The sequence below is a fragment of the Triticum aestivum genome, chromosome 1D (assembly GCF_018294505.1).
Source record: "Triticum aestivum cultivar Chinese Spring chromosome 1D, IWGSC CS RefSeq v2.1, whole genome shotgun sequence".
In the NCBI taxonomy this organism is placed as follows: Eukaryota; Viridiplantae; Streptophyta; class Magnoliopsida; order Poales; family Poaceae; genus Triticum; species Triticum aestivum.
This window is the reverse complement of record NC_057796.1, coordinates 473522089-473531761: the sequence shown is the minus strand read 5'-3', so window position 1 is coordinate 473531761 and position 9673 is coordinate 473522089.

Sequence of the window (9673 nt, the reverse complement as noted above, 5' to 3'; positions counted from 1 at the left end):
CCTTAATCTCGCTGGGCGAGAACGGCGCGACCAGAGCCGCCGCATCCACCCTCGGCGCGTGGCGGTAGAGAGCCTCCAAGTCGAAGCGCCACACGGCGGGTCGAGCCCTGCCCAACAGCTCGGAGTAGAACGCGAGCAGGGCCGCCGCCTTTCCAGCATGGTCCAACACCATCGCGCCGTCGACGTCGAGCACACGGATCGTGTTGGCGCGGCGGCGGTGGGAGGCGCTCGCATGGAAGAAGCCGGTGTTCTCGTCCCCCTCGCAGACAGCCCGGCACTTCCCGCGCTGCTTCCAGTACGCGCTCTGCCGCCGGATCGAAGCTGCCAAAGCCATGCGCGCGTCTTTCACAGCAATTTGACACCCTGAACCGTCCGATCATCCCGCTAAACGCTCCCGATCATCTTCCCGTCACCCTGCGCGTTCTCCACAGCCTTTTACTTTTTTTTTAGGTGTATCCACAGCCTTTTACTACGCTCAGCCTGACCGTCCTGGGCCGGCCCGAAGTTACTGGGCTGCTACTCCGGAGAACGACCTGAACCCCCTCTCGTTCGCTAATGCAGCTTAACGTTCGATCCTGAATGAACGGTTGCGATCGACGCGGGGCTTCGTGTTCGTCGCCGATTTCAGAATCGTGCAGGCGGAGGTGGTGGCAGCGTCTCCTCTCGCCGCCGCAAACCGTCCCAAAATACACGGCACCAATTGTCGCGTCTTATTCACCCCGGCCCCTTTCCACACAGGGGTGAAACTGCCCTCTGGCCTTCACCGTCACCTCCGTCCATGTATTGGTTCCAATCCTTGCCATTGACCTTGGAAGCAAGCTCTCTAGCGACTGCGATGGATTCATCACGGATCTGGAGAAAAAGGGTATGGAAGGAGAGACCCTTTCCACCACTGCTATCTGCCCAGATCTCATTCTCCTCTTTCCTTGTGCTTCCTCTCAACGTCAATCAAGGGAACATGTGTGTTTTTCCTAGGTTTTTCTACACAACGGGATGGGTGCAGATTAGATTCTTCTCTTTGATTTGGTTGAGGTATCTGTTTACTTATTCTTATGGATCAGCTCGAGTTAGTTCTATCATTTTTATCTTTCACGTATTGCCGTCGGGACTCGGCCTTACTTTCTAGAGAGAGTAGGGACACCATGTGAAGATTAGATGTTTTTTTTCTTCTCGATTCTGATTTGATGGCTGCTCCATGTGTTGATTATCGCCTTTTCAACATTTCTTATTTTATTGTAGGTTTTACTATGTGGCACATGACTTAAAGAATGGAAATATATCTCAACTTTATTTATGGACATACTTGCACATTCGTATTAAAACTGATGATAATATTGTGCCTATTTTACATGCTTGCTAACAACAATATTGTGTGCTAACAAAGCATTTGCATGTGAGACAACCAACATATATCCAAATATCTAAACAAATATTGTGCCTATGTTACATGCTTGCTAACAACAATCTTTCGTCACTTTGAAGCTCATCTTCTGTTCCATTACATGCATGAGATGGTGGTAGTGTGGAATTAATTTGACATTCCTATATCACAGTGAAGACATGCACTTTTGCATATTCCTCGCTTTGGTGTTCAAGTGCCATTACAAACAAGGGTGTTTTTGCTATTCTACTTCAAAATTGAATGTTAACTTTTTATTGGTAACAAATATGTGTTAGAATAGCAAGTTAGAAACCGGTGTCAAGTTTTTAAGTGGACATATGGCCTCTCAATAAATCAATCGATTTTTCTCTATGGTTGTATATAGAAGCGCTGTAATTTGAACCGTTATTCCTTCTTTACAATGGGCGGGCGCGGCAATGCGCGCCTTCTTGGTCTAGTGAACATGTATGAGAAGAGAACAGTACAGAGCGTGCGCGCACACATATGGGCCTGTGTTCGTATATAAGTGATCGAAGAAACACAAAAGGTACCACGAATTATTACTTTCCCACTGGTTTATTGACATGGAGGTTTATATTTATCTTTGCCGGTGGGATCGATCGCACTATAGATAGAGCAATCGGCGTACGCCGGTTCATGGACCACGTTGCACGCAGCAGCACCTCTGGGAGCCATCTTTGTGATCAAGCCGGCACCGCAGCTTTGGGTCCTTTAGTCCTAGCTCTATGCAGTAGAGCACGCACTCCGTTTCGAAGCCACACGGCACGGCATGAGGGCACGCGTCTGCATGTAGATATATTATGATGTAGCACGCCGAGGAGAGTCGTTAGTAGGAGTATGTATGAAAAACACCATAAATAAACTCAAAAAGATTGTGAAAACGGTGTAATTTTAAGCTGACTAAGAATGCAAGGAAGAACATGGGACGTTTTGGTTGACGAGGACATGATACACAATTGGGGATCTTATTATCAGTTACTACCTTCTTCAGCGTGGCATGCTGACATGACCATGGCGAAAGCTAGGATTGCTGCCAAAAGGAGAGCCTTGGGTCCTTTCTTGGGAAGCGCCATATGAAGAGGTGAGTACCCTTGAAAAAACAACTAGTGTTTCTTATGCTCTTATTAAGCACTGCTATTCTTGTGTTTCGACGTGGGGTTGGAATGGCTCCTTGATATCGCTTATATAGCAACCAATTTTGGAATCGGGTAACTGACACTACTTAAATGCATAACTGCAATGGGCCAACAATCAAGAAACAGTAGGGTTCTCAAACGTTCTGAATTGAGTACATATCTTTATGACATTATTTAAAGTGTTATGTTACTGGTTCTGCTATTAAGATCTTTTTTCAGGGATGGTTATGTACTTAATATCTACAGTAAGTACTCAAGTCAGGTTAATTATGTGAACCATAAAAAAATGTGTGTGCACTTAAAACAAGCGAATCCATTTGATGTGTGTTTCTTAATATTTTTTTAAGTGTGTGTTCTCTTTTCTTTTCCCCCCTTTTTTTGGGGTTTTACAATGTTGGCATTTTCAACAATGTTCTTGAAATTTTGAAAATATTCAAAAAAGTTAAGAAAACGTTTACAGAGGTTTTGAACAATTTTCTGAATTAAAAATGTTCATATTGCTCTAACGTTCAAAGAGTTTAAACAAAATCTTCACAAAAGTTTGGAAAATGTTTGACAATTTTCAGAAGCTATCACATTTACAATATGTTAACCTTCTAATTAAAATATACCCTTGCTTTAAAAAACAAAATACAACCTGAAAACTAATAAACAAAAAAAAGAACCAGAGGAATCGCTAAATGGGCTTGACCATACGAGTGCTCCAGTGCGAAAGCTCGACATTTTGCTGGACAATGCGTTAAATAGAAGCTCCGAGACCTCCTGTCCGGCGCATAAATTTTTTTAAAATTCAATTTTTCATAAATTTTCATGAATTTAAAATATATATAAAATTTCAAAAAAGTGACAATATTTTAAAAATAGTCACGAATTAAAAAAAGTTCACAAACTTTATTTTCTACATTACAAACAATGTCCCTGAATTTAAATATGGAACAAAAAATGTAAAAACAATATTAAATCTAGAAAAAACAAAAAAAAATAACACAGAAAAAAAATTAGCAGAACTTTTTCCCAAATCTGGTGGAATAAAGAAGCATCTGGCATGCATATATAGTACCTAGGAGAGGTGCATGTTTGGCGGTTTGCTATTCAACGACCCATGCAAGAAACTAGGATCCGCCAGGAGCTTCCTTAAAACCTAGGGCACCTGACGTCCCACACAACCTATTTTATACGTACCCCAAACAATGAGGGAGCATCTACGTCTCGCCTACTGCGACACGGTAGAACTGCTTGCCTCAAAAGGACGCGGGAGCGGTTGGTTTGCTTTGTTCATTTCTTTGGCTTCTTTGTTTTCGTTCATTCTTTTATTTTTGGTTTACATTATTTACTCAATTTTTGAAAAAGGTCGCATGCATTTGAAAAAGAGTTTATATCATTAAAATAATTATTCATTACATCTAAAATATGTTCACACGTTTCAAAAGTATGCTCGTGATATTTTAGAAAAAATATATATACATTGTAAAATTCATTGTTTGTAATTTTGGGAAAAAATTGGTAACATTTAAAAAGATGTTTGTAACACTCAAAAATCTTTCACATGTTTTAAGAAAATGTACATGGCAGTTATGAAAATTTTCAATATGTGTTAAAAATATTTCAATTTGCATTTGACAAATGTTCAGCACTTAACAAATATTTATGCATTTATGATTTTTTAATCTGTGTGAAATAAATTCACCTTGTATTTTCAAATTTGTAATGTGCCTTTGACAAATGTTCAATGTGTATACGAAAAAATGTTCAATATGTATTTGGAAAATGTTCAGCATGTACCCGAATAATGTTCAACCTGTATAAAAAATGTTCAATATGCGTTTGAAAGTATGTTCAATATGTATTCAAATAATAGTTGTTCATCATGTATTTGAAAAATATTCAATGTTTATTCCTAAAAATTGTTCAACATGTATTAAAATAGTCAACATGTATGTTTTTAAAACAAGAACACAAAGAAAAAAAACCCGACTAAGAACCGTTATGAAAATCACACTGAAATGAAGTAGAACAAAAATCACACAAAAGCTTCAAAAGTCTGTCAATAAAAGTTTTTTTTAGTTCAATCAAGAAAAGCTTTATAAAACCACTCAGGAAGCTACCGTATTTGGCCGCCCACAAGAAACATTGTGGCACATATGTATAATGTAATAGTTACAGCAACAAAAGCTGCGGCCCATCCTCAGAAAACCTCTTGTCTCTCTCTAAAACAATCAAAAAAGAACGAAAAGATGTTGTCGCGGTGAACCCTAAGCAAGTCAACGGCTCCCCTAAAAAAACAAGGCAAGGGCGCTTGGCGGTGAGTGGCGGCTGAGGGCCGGCGGTGAGCTGCGGGTGAAAGCCACACGTCGACGTTAGGTATTGGCATAGAAGGCCCGCTGGCAGCCATGACGGCAAGCCTTGGCCCCAGCTCTCCAATTCTGCAGACCAGTGGGCGGCAATTCTCAACAGGTAACTCACAAATGTCTGTTAGTGTAAAAAGTTGATTTGTTATGCGCATCGAGTAAATGGTGGTTGATGTAGTGTAGTTTCAGTATGTTACTAGTAATATATTTGCAAACGAAGAAAAGATTGTTCTCATCGGCAGCCCTGATGATTTTGTGGGGACTTGCTTTACTAGATACAACAAATTGAATCACACCTTCATTCCACGTGAGGGATTTTACCTCAACTACGAGCATATTTTCTCTAGCAGAAGAGAATGCAATTCATACCTCCAATCCGATCGAAATGCTCGAACCTGATAATTGCATTTCCCCCAAGAGACAAAAGCATATATAAAATCTCAACCATCCCATGTTTATGTCAATTTGGTAGTGATACTTATTATTGTGATTTAGCGAGCTGGAGTGGCGGGACCAGGATCTGCTGCCATGGCTGCCTGCGGGGAAAATGAGTTTCTATTGTTTGGAGCAACAACAGAACAGCAGTCCCAATTGTAGTTGTAGGCAAATAAGTGTTGAAATCCTCATGAACCAAAGAAGCTTAGTGGCAGGTCACATTAGATAAAAAAGTATATTCTGGACACACTTGCATAAGGTGTTGGGATATCCTCCTCATGTGGGCTGTGAGGAGATGATCATTTAAGGCCTTTTAGGCAGCCCAAAGAGGTGCATAAGCCCACTACCCATTAGGGTTATGACCTATGGTCGTTTTGGACTTTGCACATGAGTGGATGGGGATGCTTTACCCTCCATCCAGCAGCCACCACCAAGTGTGACGAAAATCAGTTCATCCTTCAAGAGAGAAGAAGAGAGAAAACCAAGAGAGCAAGGGAAGAAGAGGAAGGTTGAAGGAAGAAGAAAAGGGAGCTCCTCCCCAAGGTTGTGATGGTCCAGATCCACTACCTTGTCTCCTTCAAGCTCCGGTTCCACCATCTTTGGTGAGATTGTTCCAATCCCTAGTTCTTGAGCCCTAAATCTTGTTGTGTTCATCCAAGATTCAGAAATCTTGATGTATGAGATCCTCTAGTGCTGTCTAGAGAAGAACTTATTGTATCCCACATTTGATAATAGTGGAAGAGGATTTGGGTGGCTTCGGCCCGTGGTTTTTCCCCTCAAGTTGAGGGGTTTTCCACGTAAAAATCTGGTGTCTCTTTGTTGATGCTTGGTGCTGTCCAGAAACTTACTCCTACCACAAGACACTAGGCTGAGGAGTGTCTTGCCTGCTGAGTAACATTTTCTGCCTCCATATATGCTTCTGCATATGTTTCCTTCCGTGCTAAGCAACGATCCTTGAATTATTACAGGATGTGGTGCTGAGATTACTTGTTTCCGCTGCAGTTTTCAGTTAACCACAAGTGTATTTGTGTGCTAATTCCCAACAAAGTGGTATCAGAGCCTTGGTTGCTTAGAAGGTTGCAAATCCCAGTTGCTTGATTGTTGCTGGAAGTGCTGCTCACAATGGCTTTGGAAGAAAGCGCAACTACAAGTGGCATGATAAAACTTGATTCTTCCAATTACTCATTATGGAAGCCCATGATGGAAGACATCCTTTATTGCAAGGATTTGTATGAGCCAATTGTGAAAGACAAGATACCCACAGGTGTCACGGAAGAAGAATGGAGAGTGTTGCACAGAAAGGCAGTAGGTATGATTCGGTTGTACATCAACCACAATATTTTCCACCATGTTGCAAATGACACAAATGCTTATGAGATGTGGCAGAAGTTGGAGTCTATGTATGAGAGGAAGACATCAATGAACAAGGCCTCGGTGATCAAAAGACTTGCAAAGCTTGAGTACCGAGATGGCACAAGTGTGATTGAGCACTTAAATGTCTTCCAATGCCATATAAATCAATTTTCAGCCATGAAGATCAACTTTGAGGATGAGGTGCAAGCATTGTTGCTGCTGAGTTCCATGCCTGATAGTTGGAACACGCTTGTTGTGTCACTTAGCAACTCAGCTCCGGATGGGAAGCTGACTTTGGAGATGGTGAAGAACAGTATGCTGAATGAAGAAGCCAGAAAGAAGGAAAAGGGTGATGCCTCTTCTTCTGATGCGTATGTGGCTGAAACCCATGGGAAGAATGAGAACCGTGGACGCAGCAATACAAGATTTCAGCAAGGCAAAAGCAAACCCAGGGGGAGATCAAAGTCAAAACAAAGAAAAGATATTACTTGCTTTCATTGTGGCAATCCGGGACACATAAAGAGCGAGTGCAGGAAGTACAAAAGAGAGCTTGCAGAGGGGAAACTCACAAAGAAAACTGAGCAAAAGGCTGAGAGCAGTTCAGCCATGACCGCAACAGATAAGAACTATCTAGTCATTGAAGATGAAGATTGCTATAGTGATGTTCGTGATGATGCCATGAGTTGGGTTGTGGATTCAGGTGCGTCCTTCCACATCACATCACACAAGGAGTATTTCACATCTTACACTAGTGGTGTTACTGGCCAAGTGAGGATGGGAAATAGTGGTTCGTCAGCAATTGTTGGCAAGGGCTCTATATGCATTGAAACAAACACAGGTTGCAGATTGGTGCTCGATGATGTGAGGCATGTTCCCGACATAAGGCTGAATTTGTTGTCAGTGGGCAAGCTTGATGATATCAAACATCCTAGTTATTTTGGTGAAGGAAAATGGAAGCTCACCAAAGGCTCTTTGATTGTGGCTCGAGGAAGTAAGCAAGGTAATCTCTATGTGACTAAAACCAAGTTGTGCAATGAGGTGTTGAACATTGTTGAAAAAGACACTTCGGTTGAATTGTGGCACAAGAGGCTTGGGCATATGAGTGAGAAGGGCATGCACGCTCTTGCTCGCATGGAGTACCTCCCTGAGTTGAAAGGTATATCCTTGAAACCCTGTGCACATTGTTTTGCTGGCAAACAACATAGGGCTGCATTTCGTACACTCCCTCCACATCGTGCAGAAAATGTTCTTGATATTGTGCACACTGATGTTTGCTCCATGACTGAAAAATCTCATGGTGGAGCATTATACTTTGTGACTTTTATTGATGACCATTCCAGAAAGGTTTTTGTGTATGTGCTGAAACACAAATACTAGACGCTTGAAGCCTTCAAGGAGTTCCATGCCAAGGTTGAAAGAGAAACTGGCAGGAAATTGAAGTGCGTGAGATCAGACAATGGTGGTGAATACAGAGGTCCTTTTGAAAGGTATTGCAGAAATGTTGGCATCAGGCTTGAGAAGAGTCCACCAAAGACACCTCAGCTCAATGGTCTTGCAGAGAGAATGAACAGGACACTCACAGAGAGGGTCACAGCTATGCTCTCTCATGCTCATTTACCTAATTCTTTTTGGGCTGAAGCATTGATGAATGCTATGTATGTGGTTAACCTATCTCCCTCAGTTCCTCTTGCAGGTGATATTCCTCAGAGAGTTCGGTAAGGGAAGGAGGTATCATACAAGCACTTAAAGGTCTTTGGTTGCAGGGCATTTGTACATGTTCCAAGGGACGAGAGATCCAAGCTTGATAGCAAGACAAAGCAGTGCATCTACCTCAGCCAACCAAGTGAAGAGTTTGGCTACAGGTTGTGGGATCCAGTAAATAGGAAGATTGTGAGAAGCCGAGATGTGGTGTTCATTGAAGATGAAACAATAAAAGATATTGGGAAACCAGAGAAGCCAATGACCAACACACCTCAGGTTGACATGGATCCAATCCGTCCTCCTCTCGTGCATGACAATCATGGGGGAGATGATGACACTGAAGACAGTGGAGATGCAACTGATCAAGGCAGTACAAGTCAAAGTGGCGAGCAGCCATCAAGTGATGATGATGATGAAGTTGGTAATGATGATGCCAACGAAAATCCACCTGATTCACCACCAGTGCAGCAGCAAAGAAGAAGTGAAAGAAGTCACATTCCTTCTTCTAAATATCCACCACATCAATATGTGTTGATGACAGATGCAGGTGAGCCCTCATGCTATGAGGAGGCAATGTCTGATGAGAACAAGGAAGAATGGCCAGAAGCCATGCAGGATGAGATGAATTCCCTATATGAAAATGATACTTTTGAGTTGGTGAATCTGCCAAAAGGCAAGAAAGCACTCAAGAACAAGTGGGTGTACAGAGTGAAAACTGAAGAAAACACCTCACATCCAAGGTACAAGGCCAGATTGGTTGTGAAAGGATTCAGTCAGAAAAAGGGCATTGATTATAGTGAGATATTTTCTCCAGTGGTCAAGATATCTTCGATCCGAGTTGTGCTTGGCATGGCTGCCACCATGGACTTGGAAATTGAACAACTTGATGTGAAGACAACTTTCTTGCATGGTGACCTAGAGGAGGAGATATACATGGAGCAGTGATACGTCCATTTTGCATCATGCTTTTATATCGATATTTATTGCATTATGGGCTGTTATTACACATTATGTCACAATACTTATGCCTATTCTCTCTTATTTTACAAGGTTTACATAAGGAGGGAGAATGCCGGCAGCTGGAATTCTGGGCTGGAAAAGGAGCAAATATTAGAGACCTATTCTGCACAACTCCAAAAGTCCTGAAACTCCACGAAAGTTATTTTTGGAAAAAAAATACTGAGCGGAAGAAATATGTCAGGGGGGCCTCCACCTGTCCACGAGGGTGGGGGGCGCGCCCCCTACCTCGTGGGCCCCCTGTTGGCCATCTTCTGCTATATGAAGTCTTTCGTCCGAAG